The sequence below is a fragment of the Canis lupus genome, chromosome 15 (genome assembly GCF_048164855.1).
Source record: "Canis lupus baileyi chromosome 15, mCanLup2.hap1, whole genome shotgun sequence".
Classification (NCBI taxonomy): Eukaryota; Metazoa; Chordata; class Mammalia; order Carnivora; family Canidae; genus Canis; species Canis lupus.
Genome location: NC_132852.1, coordinates 25,771,386 through 25,786,765, shown reverse-complemented (window position 1 = coordinate 25,786,765; position 15,380 = coordinate 25,771,386). Strand labels below are relative to the sequence as shown.

Below are 15,380 nucleotides of genomic sequence, written 5' to 3'. Positions count from 1 at the left end.
TATGATGCAACAGTAAAAAGAATTGAAATATTGATACATACAACAATCTGAGTGAATCTATACAGAATAAGGCTGAGTGAAAAGTAACCAAAAGGTTACTGACTGTATGATTCCACTTATATTATTCTTTTTTAAAAAAATATTGTATTTATTTACTCATGAGAGACACAGAGAGAGAGAAAGAGAGAGAGAGAGAGAGGGAGGCAGAGACACAGGCAGAAGGAGAAGCAGGCTCCATGCAAGGAGCCTGACGTGGGACTTGATCCCAGGACTCCAGGATCATGCCTTGGGCCGAAGGCAGACACTCAACTGCTGAGCCACCCAGGCATCCTGTGATTCCACTTATATAATTCTTTTTTTTTTTTTAATTTTTTTTTAAATTTATTTATGATAGTCATACAGAGAGAGAGAGAGAGGCAGAGACACAGGCAGAGGGAGAAGCAGGCTCCATGCACCGGGAGCCCGATGTGGGATTCGATCCCGGGTCTCCAGGATCACGCCCTGGACCAAAGGCAGGCGCTAAACCGCTGCGCCACCCAGGGATCCCCCACTTATATAATTCTTGAAGGAACAAAATTATAAAAGTGAAAAGCAGAGTTAGTGGTTACCAGGGATCAAACAGGTGATAAGGTGGGAGGAAAGTGAGGATAGCCATGAGGAAGCCTTATGATGATGGTTCTGCATCTTGACTGTGTCAATATCCGGGTTATGACACTGCACTACAGTTTGCAAGATGTTATCAATGCAGGAAACTGGGTAAGGAATATATGGGATTTCTCCATATTATTTATTAGAACTTCCCATGAATCTATAATTAGCCCCAAATAACTAGTTTAATTTTAAAAATGAGTTATACGTATATTTAAAATAGCAACATGCAGAATGAAGTATAGAATCTGAGGGCTAGAAGGGCCTTTGTTGGTTTTCATCTAATCCAAAATACACTGTATCAGACAAAATTCATTTTATCATTTTGGTTTAAATTAATAGTTTCATGTATAGGGGCACCTGGGTGATTCAGCTGAGCATCTGCCTTCAGCTCAGGTCGTGATCCCAGGGTCCTGGGATGGAGTCCTGCATCAGGCTCCCTGCAGAGAGCCTGCTTCTCCCTCTGCCTATGTCTCTGCCTCTCTCTGTCTCTCATGAATAAATAAATAAAATCTTTAAAAAATAGTTTCACTTATAAATATGTTAGGATATGTGATTACATGAAGAAACGTTTTAAAAAAGATTTATTTACTTATTTTAGAGGAGGGAGAGGGGCAGAGGGAGAAAGAGAGAAAGTCCTGAGCAGACTCCTCACTGAGTGAGGAGCCCAATGCAGGGCTCGATCTCATGACCCTGAGATCACTACCTAAGTCAAAACCAAGAGTTGGATGCTTAATCAAGTGAGCCACCCAGGCACCCCTGTACGAAGAGACTTTATTCAGACGATGTTTAGTCTAGGCTTAATTTATTAATGACTTGCAAAATATAATCGAGAACATCTTATCCTTAAAAGAATGGGTTAAAATAATCCTCTGTGAATATGAAGGTAGGGTCTGTGAGCTGAGGTCCAACTGCATTTAACAAAGAAGTATTCTGGCCCCTTCTTTCATGAAGTCTTCTTATATTTCATGAATAATTGACCTTGGAAAGAATCCTAGTTTATTTCTTTGCAAATGCGGACATATATCTTTCTAGTTTCTAACTCAAGGACTGATACATGGTAGATCTTGAATTCATTTTTGTCGATTTGGTACTGACATTTCTTGCTTTACATACTATCCTTGTCTATTGCTTTTTCAAGTGCAGAAATTTGCAGTGGATCACTGAACTGGAGAGAGGAAGGACAAGAGGACACATCAAATAGGTATGGGTAACAAAATTCTTCAGTATCCAATCAAAAGAGTAAGAGACACTTTACAATGCCTTCCTATATTTCTTCGCCTATTGTTAAAAACATGAAGAAATCCACCTGGTGAATAATTACAGAGTTTTATTTTTAAAGGTCTTGGATTCTTAGATATTTTTCTTTAGCATAATGTGCTAGATTCTGCTAACAGGTACTGTCCTCCTCTGATGCAATGGATGGCTCTGATGGCAATGACTTAACCATATCACAGAAATGTTTTCTGTCCACATTTCTCCTGAATTTCTGTTGCCAGCAGAGGAAATCAGAGGCAACAGAATCAGAGTGCCAGAACTTGAAAAGGAAATTTAGAGGGCACATAATTACCCTCCTCTCTCCCCAGGTAGATCATTGACATGTAGAGCTCATAAGTACCTTAACAGTGACAGGATGCAAATCTCCACATTCCAAACTTTTGTTTCCTTCACTTACATTTCCCCACTCAACATGTGATGTCAAATCTCAGGAGCAGAAGGATTGTACTATATTTTCATCTTTTGCTTATATGAGAAATATTAGATCCTAAGTCCTTGGAGCGTAAAAATTTTGCTCTTTTTACACATTATATGATCTTGCTTGCTATGTGAAGTCATATAACATCCCCAATTTTTGAATTGATAATTTGAGCATTTGTCCCTTCTTTCATAAAGTGAATGTTGCTAATTTTTCTTAAGGCTGAGGACTTGCATGGCATTTGCATTGCTCAGAAGGGAGTGGTTACATGGAGAGAATTCTGTGTCAGGACTGCCAAGTCCTGTCAGACGAGCCCTGGCCTGTGCTCTTTGCAGGTTTGCTTTCTCACAGGCTGCTAATCCAGAGGCCATTTGATCTCTCTGGCATGGTCCTGGAAACTGAGGAGCAGCCCCACACTACAGCAGAAAGGCATTATTCTTCTTGCTGCCTACTTGTTCTAAACAGATTGATTTAGGGCCCAACCAACTTGCAGTGCTACTAGTAACAAGCAAAAAATAAAATAAATAAAATAAAATATACAATCAAACATACATCCACATTTTACAAATGCGCTAAGGAAATAATTTAATGATATGAATCAGATTTCTACTTCAGCATCCAAAGCCAACTGAGAACCTTTCAGTTATTTTGATATCTACTAGTGTAATTGCTAATTACCTAATTTTGACTCCTTTTAATTCCCTCAAAGCTATTGGGTCCTGCAACTTCTCTGAGAATCTAAAACTTATCGTACTGGTGTGCAGAGCATGTGAGTTTGAAAGGAGGTCATCAATCACATGAAAATGAGCATGTGAATGGCTCCGGAGGCAAAATCTTGTACTGCTTTCTAGGTATCAGGAATGAAAGGATAAGAAATCTTAAGGTTGGGATGCCTGGGTGGCTCAGTCAGTTAAGCGGCTGCCTTCAGTTCAGGTCATGATCTGAACCCCACACTGGGCTCCCTGCAGAGCCTGCTTCTCCCTCTGCCTCATACCACCCCCACCAGCTCTCATTAATAAATAATTTTTTTTTTTTTTTTTAAGAAACCTTAAGGTTATTCATAGCAAGTAGTGTTTGATGTTGAAAGGCTGGCCATGTCCATGGCTATCAGAGGGCTGAGCCTCTTAACCCCATCTAACTGGGACAATTCACTCCCGCTAAATTGACAGATATGGGGTAACACAAATCTGAAATGATAATTTTGCTTATGACTGCCATATGGCAATCCTTCTTATGTAATGCAGCCAGGAGTCCCAGGGAAGAAATCCCTTAGCTAGAGAAAAGCGTTGCAATCAGGAGCAGCTCATTGCTTGGGGAGTGTGCTCCCCTATCACAAAACCCACAGTGCTGTTCTATCTCTGAACCCTGGTCAGTGACCCAACTAAGTGTACTTCCTCCCCTGGGAAGCACTTCAAGGAGGAAAAGACAAGTCAGCATCAATCATGCTGTTGTTACCTTATGAGCAAGCCAGGGTCAGTGGCCTTCCTTTTGTACATGAAAAGCAACTTGCCCCGTTTTCTAATCTCTAAATATATGTTTTTAAAAAGACAAGTGTCTGAAAAAGGGCTCCATCCAGGACCATAGTTCAGAGCCCTCAGGTTCGGATGACATGGTCCTACTTCACCCATTCATCTTCCAAGCTCCTGGATGACAGAAGAGCTGGTGTAACAGAGAAAGATGACATTAGCAGATGGCTGCCCAGACAGAATGTCCCATAGAAGCAAGACTGCCCTTTACCAAGGCTTCGCAGCCACTGAGATGCCTGGAACCTTGAGGCCTGGAACCCCGGATGGGAGCTGGTTTTACAGTTAGGTCCTTTGATGTGGTACCTAACTGTTTCTTTGAAATATTCATAGTGCATTCCATTTTTTAAAAGGAACACAGCAGAAGACATGGCAAGTCCATACCCATCCCTTCCTCCCAGAGGTAACATTAAGCTGGTGAATATTTCTGCAGCTCCTGTAGCTATTACTCCTTTGACTTCTGCACAGGACTAAACAAGTGAGAACAAAATCTGAGAATAAGTTGGTGCACACCTTGATCTTGGTTTCTATGACAACTCAGAAAGGAGAAAAATTAAGGAAAATTTATGCAAAAGAAGTCATTAATTTTGTTGTATATTTTTTATTGAAGTATAATTTATTAACTGTAGTAGACGTATCACAAGAATAGAAGTGGGTCTTGATAAGTGCACATGTTGGTGTCACATTCAGTCAGTCACTATTTTTAAGTGCTCAGATTTCTAAGGTCATATAACAGGCTAATCTAATTATTTTCAGGTAAACTTGTAATATTTTTTTTTCTTTTAAAGGCCAGATCTGATCTTGGGAAAGCTAAATAGAGAAGGAATAACAACCTGCTTCTTCCCAGGCCAAAGTGTTTTATGAGTTGAAGCTAGGTCTGGACCCATTCTTCAGAAAGAAATGGATCTTGGGGTAAACCAAATTTCCCTTTGGTATCTTGAAGCAACTCATTAAAAAAAGACTCTAATTTTTAATTGAGCATCTAATAATCTTCATCGTTCCCATTTCCCCCCCACTATTCTATTAAGAAAAAAAGGAAAAAGCTTTGGCCTTTGAAAAAAAGGCCTGAAGAACTCTGAATGTTACAAATTTCATGAATGTTATTTTTGATGTACAATTTTTATTGAAGAAGGTACTGAATTTTAGATAGTACTTTCAAAATCCTAAAACATCAGACTTATTGGAGGTACTTACTAAAAATGTAGTCCCCACCCCACTCCATTTAAATTAGCTCTTGGAGAATCTGCATTGTACCAAATGGCTCTGAAGCTGGGACACACAGAAGACACCTAGAGAAACCCAAACTTAAGGGAACCCAGGCAACAGTCCCAATGAATAGCCATGGTTTGAATGCCTCAAACCATACAAAATTATTTTTTTCCTTTTTCATTCTATCAGTATCCTTCTGGTGGACAGGCTCTGAAATCCACAGAGATAAGCTTGCAAGCTTGCAATCCGGCAGCACAGCTGGATGGTTAACTATGGAGTCAGAGGTTTAAAGTTGGACTTTGCCACTTACTAGCTATGTCATTTACCCTCTCTGTGACTTGGTTTTTCACCTGGTAAAATGAGAGTGACATTTTAAAATTTTGTTAATTTTTCTAAAGGTTATCAGAATTGGAGAGGGACAATGACAGTCCCTACCTCATCCTGGGGGGAGGATTAAACAAGGTATAGTAGCCTATTAATATAGGCTACAAATTTATTTGTAACCCCCAAATCAATACCTGTGGTACTTTCATGGTCATCCTCAGATATATGCAATGCTGAAGAATGTGTGTCGTGATGTGCACAGTCTCAGTTGAGATTGAATAAGATTCACACTTAGCCTTCTTGTTTCAGCTCTCAGACTGTAAATTAGTGTCATTCTGGAAGTCTACTTAGTGCCATGTTTTTGCATTTTTATGCTTTTTGTTAGTGATTCAGCTGTTTAAAATGGCCCCCAAGCATAGCCCTAAAATGCTGTGTAGTGTTTGTAAGCACAGAAGGCTCTGATGGGCTGTACAGGAAAAAATACGTGCGTTATTAGATAAGCTTCATTCAGGCACGAGTTACAGTGCTGTTGGCCATGAGTTCAATGTTAATGAGTCAACAAAATCAACTAAACAATGTGTCTTTAAACAGAAACACACATAAAACAAGTTATGTACTGATTGGATGATGCAAAATGCTGTGACTGGAGGGTTGCAGGAACCTACCCTTAAATCTCCTCTAGGAGCAATGGTTCAGTACTCATTGATTCAGTATTTACTGCAACTTTAGAGAACATAACTACCTCAAATAATGACAACTGGCTGCATACTAAGCCAAGCACTTAAAGTGATCCCAGGCACATAGTCAGTGCTATAGAAATACTTGTTAAAAAAAAAAAAAATACTTGTTAAATGAAGAAATTCCTGAGTTTTTGGAGTTCAGATGCCATCTTTAAAGAGGCTATATAAAAGGGATCTAGTAGGAAGTAGGACAGTAGGTGTTTCCACGTCCTTCTAAGGAAAGTCAAGGATCCACGAAAAGAGAGGTTTTTTTTTTTAAACATTTTATTTATTTTTTTAAGTTTTTTTTTTTTTTTTTTTTTATTTATGATAGTCACAGAGAGAGAGAGAGAGAGAGAGAAGCAGAGGCACAGGCAGAGGGAGAAGCAGGCTCCATGCACCGGGAGCCCGATGTGGGATTCAATCCCGGGTCTCCAGGATCGCGCCCTGGGCCAAAGGCAGGCGCCAAACCACTGCGCCATCCAGGGATCCCCGAAAAGGGAGTTATAATGGGCCACGGCAGATTTGGGAGGTGGAATTCCCTCTGATTTTAAGGCCTGTTATAAGCACTAGGGCTGCTTTAAGCAGCAATCAGAAATGCTGCTGGAAAGGCAGTGTGATTCAGAGGTCTGCTGATCATGAGAATCTGATGCTGAGCATCAGAACCACCAAGAGGGCTTTAGAAACATCTGCTAGGCAAATTTCCCCAGCTTCACCTCAGAAGTTCTAATTCAGAGTGTCTAGAGGTGGGTCTAGACATCTGTAGCCTTGAGCAGCTCCCCACCACCGTCCAGAAACAGCATTGGGAGCCATTTGGGTGAAAGAAAGAACTCCTTTGGAATAGGACAGGCTTGGTTCTAATCCAGCTACATAGCCTTGGGCAGGTGATTGAAATCAGTGAGCCTGAGTCTGAAGTAAAAATGATTACCCCAACGTTGAAGCATCATTGCTGAGAAAAACAAGACAACGTATGTAAATTTCGAGATCTGATGTCTGGGGGGTTGTAGATGTCCAGTGCATGGTAGGCTGGTCTTCTTCCTTGTTAGTACTTCCCCAACTGCTGTACCCACGTCTCACTTTATATACGGACGTGACCCTCCCTCAGGAAGCACAGGGTTACTTTCCAGCAGGGTGGAGAATTTGTGGAACGCCTTCCCTCTGGCAGGGCTCACACATCTGGCTTAGAACAAATGGATATGAAGGCACCTGGGCAGGAACTGGGGACAGAGCCCAGTCTCATTTTCCTTGCAGTTTCTGCAACCCAGGGAAGCCTGCCACAGGCTGCATTGTTGGTTAGAATCTGAACCGGAAAGAAAGCACTCCTTCCTTGGGTCTGATGTCAGCCTTCCTTAGGAACTTGATCCGGAGCCCCAGGGGCTTTGCAGATGTAATTGTTGGATTGAGTAAATGCAGACAGGCCAGGTGGGTAGCGTGGGCGCCTGAGCACAGGTGGCCACCGCCTCAGCTGCATCTGGCACCAGCTGAAGCAAGCTTCCCCAGAGTCATCTGCAGGCCCTCTGGGTCCCATCTGTTTGCCAGTGTCCACAATGCAGGTCCCTGAGGCCCTGAGCAACAGCTCTGTACCACAGGAAGAGCTGTCCTTAATAAGAAGACCTATGTAGCCTCCTTTACTTCCTCCCCTTCCACGCTTACCATCTTGTCCAAGCCTGTCTCCCCCAGTCCCCCACCACCTCCCGGGGCCAACTCCTACCCAATCTCCAAAGTTCAACATTTCTTCAGGTCACTCCCAGGCTTTGTCATTCATGTTTTTGCTGAATCTTGGCTAAGAGCTCTGCAAGTTTTCTACCTCCTCTCTAGTGGCAAAGCCATAACTGCCAATAAAAGTGATTTCCTTCTGACGCCTTGGCAGAGTGAGATGAAGCCCTATATGGTTTCCCTTACATTCCCCCTGACTGAGTTTTGTTCCAACCAGTGTCCAGGATTTGCTGAAGTTCAGTTCTGTCCAGTAGAAGGCAGGAATTACACGATCATTCATCAAACTGCTTCAAGTAGAGTAGAGTTTTCCTAAATTTTGAAGTATGTTCTATTGACTTCTTCCACCTGGAGTGAAGAATGAGGACAGCTTATCTAGGACAGTGGAGGGTTGAAAATCCACAAACACATACATTATATTACCTGACATTTCTTCAGGGCTAACTCTGTGTCAGGCCTGGTGTGAATGAACCAAATCATTTGATCATTTCAATGTCCAAGGAGTTAAGAACTATTAGAATTCGGTAATTTCTTGATTTTACTGATGAGGATAATGACACATAGAGAGATTAAGCATTCTGAACAAGAGCCCAAAGCTTAGAAGCCATAGCGTCAGGATTCAAAACAGAGCAGAATGTCCCCAGAATCCCCTTCACTAAGCAGGGCTCTAAAATAGCATTTTTCAACCCAAGAGATCACTGACTCTTAGGCTTCCTAGACACTCCAGGGACTGCTGGGGGCAAGAAGTACCAAATTTGGGGGCACCTAGTCTCCACCCCTCTCCTGAGCCCATCTGCCCTGGTGTCTGCTGCAATCACAATCCTTCTGCTTTTCTTTGTTATATAGAGTGGGCTTCCATGTAAGTCTTAGTTTGAAAGATGACCTGAGGCGAGCATGTAGCTCACCTGAGTTCCATTGGTCTGGGATTGTCTGGTTGGTGTTCATAACTCTAGCACTTAGCAGGAGATCTGGTATTTGGTGGCTGTCTAACAAATGTGTGTTGAATGAGCGAATGATGCTGCCCACCCTTGCCTTCCCTTCCTCCACAGCAACGAGGAAATGAGCGCAGGAAAGGGAAGAGAGTGACCGAGCAGCAGAATGCAGCAAGTATGGCCCTGGAAGTGACCCTTCATAACTCTGCCACTCATCCAGTGAACCCAGCAGGCCTCGAGGGCCTCACCTGTGAACTCTGGGTGTTGGACTAAAAACCTCAAGTTCTAGTATGAATATTTCATCTCTATGAGTCAACAGCAAGGAGGCCAGAAATGGGAGCTAGTTGAGCATCAGAGGTGTCAATCACATCTCTTATCTCTAACAAGGGAATCCTCCTTCTTCCAGCGAGTGCACAGGGTACATTGTCTGATGTTATCTCCGGGAGCTCCCCTGGGGAAAAAATTAATGGTAAACCTCCCAAGGAAAGAAACAGACATGTATAGACAGTTGTTTTTAAGTATGACTGGGTCCAGGATGCTACATGAGAATGTGACCATTAAGAAGGTTCTGTCTACAGAGACAATGTTGAAGAAAGAATTACACAGGCTGGAAAGTGATGAAGCACCTTCGGGATGTCACTCCATCAGAAGCAGTAACAAATGCAGAGGCACTGCCAGTCAAATCACATCCCCCAGATGTGTTGAATATATCAACACTGACCTGAGAGAGTGAGAAGTAGCCCTTGCCAGAGGCATGAATACAATTTTTAAAATCATTTCTTTTACAACAGATTTAAAATGGTATTCTTTCTGCTTTACTTTTAAGTGAGGCAGCTATATTTGTTTCCTGCAGTTGCTATAACAAATCGGCCCAAACTGGGTGGCTTTAAACAACAGGAATGCATTTTCTCAGAGCTCTGGATGCCAGAAGCCCCAAGTAAGTATCACTGAGCTGAAATCAAGGCACCAGCCGGGGTGTGCTCCCTCGGAAGGCTCTGGGACAGAGCAGGTAGGTTCTTGCCTCCTATAGCTTCTGGTGGCTACTGGTATTCCTTGCCTTATGGCCACAGCTCTCTCAACTCTGTCTTCTTGATTACATTATCTCATCTTGTGTCAGGTCTCCTTCTGCCTTCCTCTTATAAAGACACTTAGGATTCAATTATGAGTGCACCTGGATAATTCAGGATAATCTCAAGATCCTTAGTTTAACCACGTCTTTTGGTATATAGGGAAATGTTCACCTGATATCTTTAGGGGATATTTTTCAGCCAACTATGGTCCCTGAAGGCCAAGAATGAATTGCTAGGTGCCAGGCCACTGCAAGACTCAAAAACTATCTAAAGGGTGAAAAAGAAGAGTAAAACCCCAAACACCATCACCCACCTGGAATCGCCCACCTATAAAGACAGAAATGGGTGCTGAAGAGGCCAGAGAGGGTCATAAGGATGCTGTTCATTCCCAACCTCCCCACCCCCATAGAGGAAGACAGAGAGCTTTTCCCTACTCCAACCACGGAGAGTGCTGCCAGGAACAGAGTGGAGCTCGGTAACAGAGTTTTAGCTTGACTGCAACCCCCTGGAGTGTGCAGCTGCACTGGCCTGAGCTGGAGAAGCCAAAGGATAGAGCAGAGGGACTGCACTAAATGTGAGTGCTTGCTCATGGGCCCCTTGGGCCTTGCAAAACCCATATGGCTTCCAGGAGGGACACTGGGATCCAAGAGAAGAACCCACACACAGAGGCCCCAAGTTGGGGGAGCAAGTATCATAAGGAGGTGGTCAGAGGAACAGCATTGCCCCTACCATTAGGTTCACAACTTGAAGGTGCCTCAAACAGAGAGAAGCAAAATTGGCCATCTGCCACGCCCTATGTATGACCCACTGTCTGATTACACCTGTGCCCCTCCAGAAAGACTTCTAGCCCATTCTCATACCTCCTTTGCCCCAGCTCCAGCCTCAGAGAAACCGGAGCAGTTTCACACTGCAGGAATAGGAGGGAAAATCCTCATGTTGGACCTGAAACCCAAAGCAGGCACAAAATTGGGGGAGAAAAGCTTTAGCTTCAAATGAAGTTTTCAGTTTTGATGTCTATGCTGAACTGGCCATTTTAATCATTGAAATGCTAAAATTTCAAAGTGAGACCCATTTAGGGAACTCAGAGGACTCTTTTTTACTAACAGGGACAAAGTCACTGGACCTGCCAGAGTTTTCCCCCAGCAATGGGGAATAAACCAGCCCACAGAATTACCAAATGGATTTGCACATACCAGGGAGAAAATACAGTGGTTTTCTGCACATGCCTCATTAAGTCTAACCCATTCGCTGTGATGTTTGAATTTCTTTTTATCCTTTGGTCTCTTTTTATTATTTAGGGCAAAGAGCTGGATCTTGCCCATGATTCTAAGCCTCAAGGGAAGGCCACAAAGGACATATGTACCCACCAGAGCTGCCCAGGTCTTTCTATTTTTAAAAATGAGCTGCACAAATCACCTTCACAATGTACATCCTAAGCCATGAATTGCAAGGATTGCTGGGTCAGTGGGGGAATGCCTGTGTTTCCACCGTTAGCTGCTATTAAGGCTGCAGCTCATTTGGCTTCCAAATGCCATCCTGTGGACCCAATCCAGTTTCCATATAGCATCTTTCTCCAGCCTGGGAACAAAGTTCCCTGTTTTATTCATTCTTCCGTGCTTGGGAATCCCTGTGCCTTTCATCACCCTTTGTAGCTACTACAAATGTGGTCATCTTTGCATTTATCTGCTCTAACCATTAAGGCTGCTTAACATTAGGACCAGGATAAAGAAGGGCCAGGATGGAATAAAAGTGTTTAGGCCAGGCTTCCCTCTTCTGTTTCTCTTCTTTGTAGACCCAGGCAGGGAATTTAAAATTTGAATCAAGGTGATAAACAGAATCATGGTTTCTCATAATCTCTGGTGGACCTGAGAGCATCACCCTTCCCAGTGGCAGATGGTGTCATAAACACTGGCCAGAACCCAATATGAAAATGCAAATGGCACCAAGTTAGAAGGCAGAAGACCTGTGCTGTGCCATTTTTCTGTACTATGGGCAGACCTTTTTGCTGTAGTATGGGCATACTACATGACGGCCTCATGATCTGTCTAACCAGCCTGAGAAAAGCCAATGAATCAAGGACTTGGAAAGTGCTGATACCAACACTCAGTAGCGTGAAAAGAGCTGATTGTCCTTCTGATGAGGTGGTGATGAAGAGCTCTGACTCCTCCGTGAGGATGATGATTTATCAGTTATTTAGCTCCACTCCTATCTGTATGTTCAGTAGAGTGAGGGGAGGGCATTACGTTATCAGGACAAGGAGATTGGACAAGACAATATACACACACATATATAAGGGAGTGGAGAGGGCACATGTATGTGTAATATTTTTAAGAAGTAGAAACACAAATGAAAACCTATTCAGATTCTAGCAGGTGCATTCTAAGGGCACAGTAGAGTGAGGGGAGGGCATTACGTTATCAGGACAAGGAGATTGGACAAGACAATATACACACACATATATAAGGGAGTGGATATGCACATGTATGTGTAATATTTTTAAGAAGTAGAAACACAAATGAAAACCTATTCAGATTCTAGCAGGTGCATTCTAAGCCAGCAGCAGGGGAAGCTGGGAGACAACTCCATCTATATCCAGAACCTTGAGAAGCATCAGAAATTGGCAGCACAGTTACCTTTAGGAGTGAGGGTGAATGAGGGGCCAAAAGGGAATAGTTGGTTAAAAATCTATTTACAAAGCAGTGAGGGGCACAGTCCTCTTCCCAACACTGTTCAGATTCTCCACACACACACCCCTCCCCCCGCCCCTGGGAGATTGGAGGCTTATTCTCCAGGAAGGACAAAACAGAATCGACAGACCAGCGAACACCAGACCAGCTGCAGCCAAGACTACTTGGCTGACAACAGGAGGATTACTGAAATATCTTACCCTTCCTCTCTACATGGAAAGTGCTGGAATTCAGGGTAACACTCTTCAGAGAGAAGACTGGAAAATCTTTTGCTGGGGAATACAATCAGCTTGAGAGAAAAGACCCAAAGACACTGAGTTTGGTGTCCTGTGGAAATACACAGTGAAGCCGGCTAGCCGCCCCCAGGTACACGGTTCCCAGTCTGATGCTTAGGCTTCCTCTAACGCCTGGAAGCAGACAGCCAAGGATCACAGGACATCCGAGCCAGGTCTCAGATATGAAAAACAGATTCCAGGAAAGATAAACAGAAAAAAACAGGTTGGAGTAAACAGATACTATTCAAGGACATGAGAATTACTCCCTTGCCCTGTCAAAAACAAACCACCAAGAAATCTATCTTTATCATTCCCAGAGAGATAACAACAGATATTACAACTCAGAAACAAGCATGGAGTTGTTTAAGGAAGGAAAGCATAACCACGTAGTGAACATACTATACAGCTCAGCCGCAAACAGTATTTTACTCATCTACATAATGTAATCTGTTATGATATAATCAAAAGCATGGTGCAATGATATAGAAATGAGCAGGGATGGGCGGTAAAATCTGTGCCATCACCTTCCATGTGGGAAGATCAGACCTAATGCTTAAAACTGAAAAAAGCAAAAGTCTTATTATATACAATGGTGGTGAGAAACATACACATACATATGAAAAGAAAAAGTAAATCCACTGAAAGTGATAGCTTTGAGAAGAGGAAACAGGACAGCTGCGGTGGCACTAGGGGATTGACAGAGTAGCATTTTTGGTAATGAGCTCTGAGAACTAGTTAATTCTTGAAACCACGTTTATTATTTTTTTTAATGAAAACGGAAAAGCAAATTCTAAAAGAGCTTTGGCTCTGGCATCGAGCTGCCTGGATTAGTAACTGGCCCCCTTCCCTGGCTCCCTATAGGATTCTGGGCAATCTACTCAACCTCTGTGTGCCTCAATTATCTTCTCATATGTTTAGGTGCTGCCTTATGGAATTGTTGGGGGAGAAAATGGATAATGTGTATAAGGCACGTAGCATGGAACCTGGCACATAGTATGTGCTCAACAAATGCTGCCTAGTGTCTTCATCGTTGTTTTCCTACCCTCAGGGATCTGATTTAATTGGGCTGGGCTGCAGCTTAGATATGGGGGTTTGAAAAGCCACCCAGGTGATTCTAACACATGAAGGAAAATCAGTGGCCTACAGCCTAGAGGAAGTGATGGGGACTATAACTACTGCTAAAAAAAATAAGTGATTCCTGGATGTTTTATTATATGTCTTCCCACTTGAGACCTACAGCATCCAGATGATAAAGAAATGGAATGCTAGCACCCCAGTGATTCTCATTTTTCAAAACAGTCAAAGTCGACTGAGATGTTGACTATATACAGAAGTTTGCTGAAGTGAACGCCACTTGTTCACTGAATGAGGTTTGATTTCAGACATAAATTTTTCAAGGAAAATGCTGAACCTAAGACATACTAAGGCTTCAGAATGCAGCACAAATTTTAAGAGCACACAATTGAAGAATTTAAGCATAAAAAATTTATGAAAAATATTAATAATCTCTAAGCTTCTGGGGGTTCAACTATTTAACTATTAGAACACTTAGACTGAACCCATATCTAAAGCTTGTGGAAAAAAAATCAATTTATTTTATCTTTAGAGATGTATAGTTCTACCTCAAATTTTTAAAATGGCACCACTCCAACACAACTCAAAGTAGCTTAAGCAGAAAAGGGAATCTGTAGGTTCAGGTAGCTGGGGAGGCCTCTAGGATAGTCAACAGAATGAAGGGAAGAGTAGAGGGAACCAGCACCTTAACAGCCAACACTGGAATTTACAGTACTCACCACATTCAAGGTTCCCTGGATATGTGGGACACAGTGATGAAAACAATACAAAACTGAGTCATAAACAGCGTGCAAAAATAAAATATATCTACCTCAGAGCATAAAGATTTGTTCAAGAGCAGTGAGGAGGCCAGTGAGCGCCAAAGAGGAAGGGGACAGCATGTTCCACAGTAAACCACTGTAAGACTCTGCGTTTACTGTGAGTGAGATGAGAATCCTTTGAAGGATTCAGAGGAATGACAGGATGTAATTAATGTTTCAAAACTTTGTGCAAGCAACCAACCAAATGACCTCTTTGCTGTATGCAAAACTGAATGTGGAGAAGCAAAGCAGGAGCAGGAAGACAGGTAAGAGGCTACCATTTTCCAGGGGAAACACTATGCTGGTTGGACTTAGGTTGTCATGGCAGAAATGATGAGATGTCATCACGTCATCAAGGTCTGGTTGTATTTCAAAGGTGGGGATAAAAGGACTCGCTGATAGATTCCACTAGACTACAAGGAGAGGGAGACATGGTTGATTCTCTGCTATCAGGACTCTCTCCTTTCCCATGCGTCCTTATGAATGCATCGATCTATCTTTTGTCTCTGCCTCTGGCTTAATTCTAATTCTCCACATGGCAGGTAATAACATGGTGTCCAAGAGCTCCAAATTCAAACCCTCCCATTTACAAGCATGGGAGTATATCTATACATCAGACCTGAATACGGTCCTATTTGGGTCATGGGCCCAATCCTTAGACCAGTCACTATTGTCAGGAAGATGCATTTCATGACTGTCCAGACCTAGAA

The 15,380-nt window shown here is 42.7% G+C and overlaps 1 long non-coding RNA gene across 1 annotated transcript; it reads left to right on the top strand.

Annotated features, from left to right (window-relative positions):
• Positions 1-424: 424 nt before the first annotated feature.
• On the top strand, positions 425-11,063 carry LOC140604753 (uncharacterized). The gene is made up of 3 exons (XR_012007564.1): positions 425-756; positions 1,790-1,852; positions 8,882-11,063. It is a non-coding gene; the product is annotated as an uncharacterized lncRNA (long non-coding RNA).
• Positions 11,064-15,380: the final 4,317 nt, after the last annotated feature.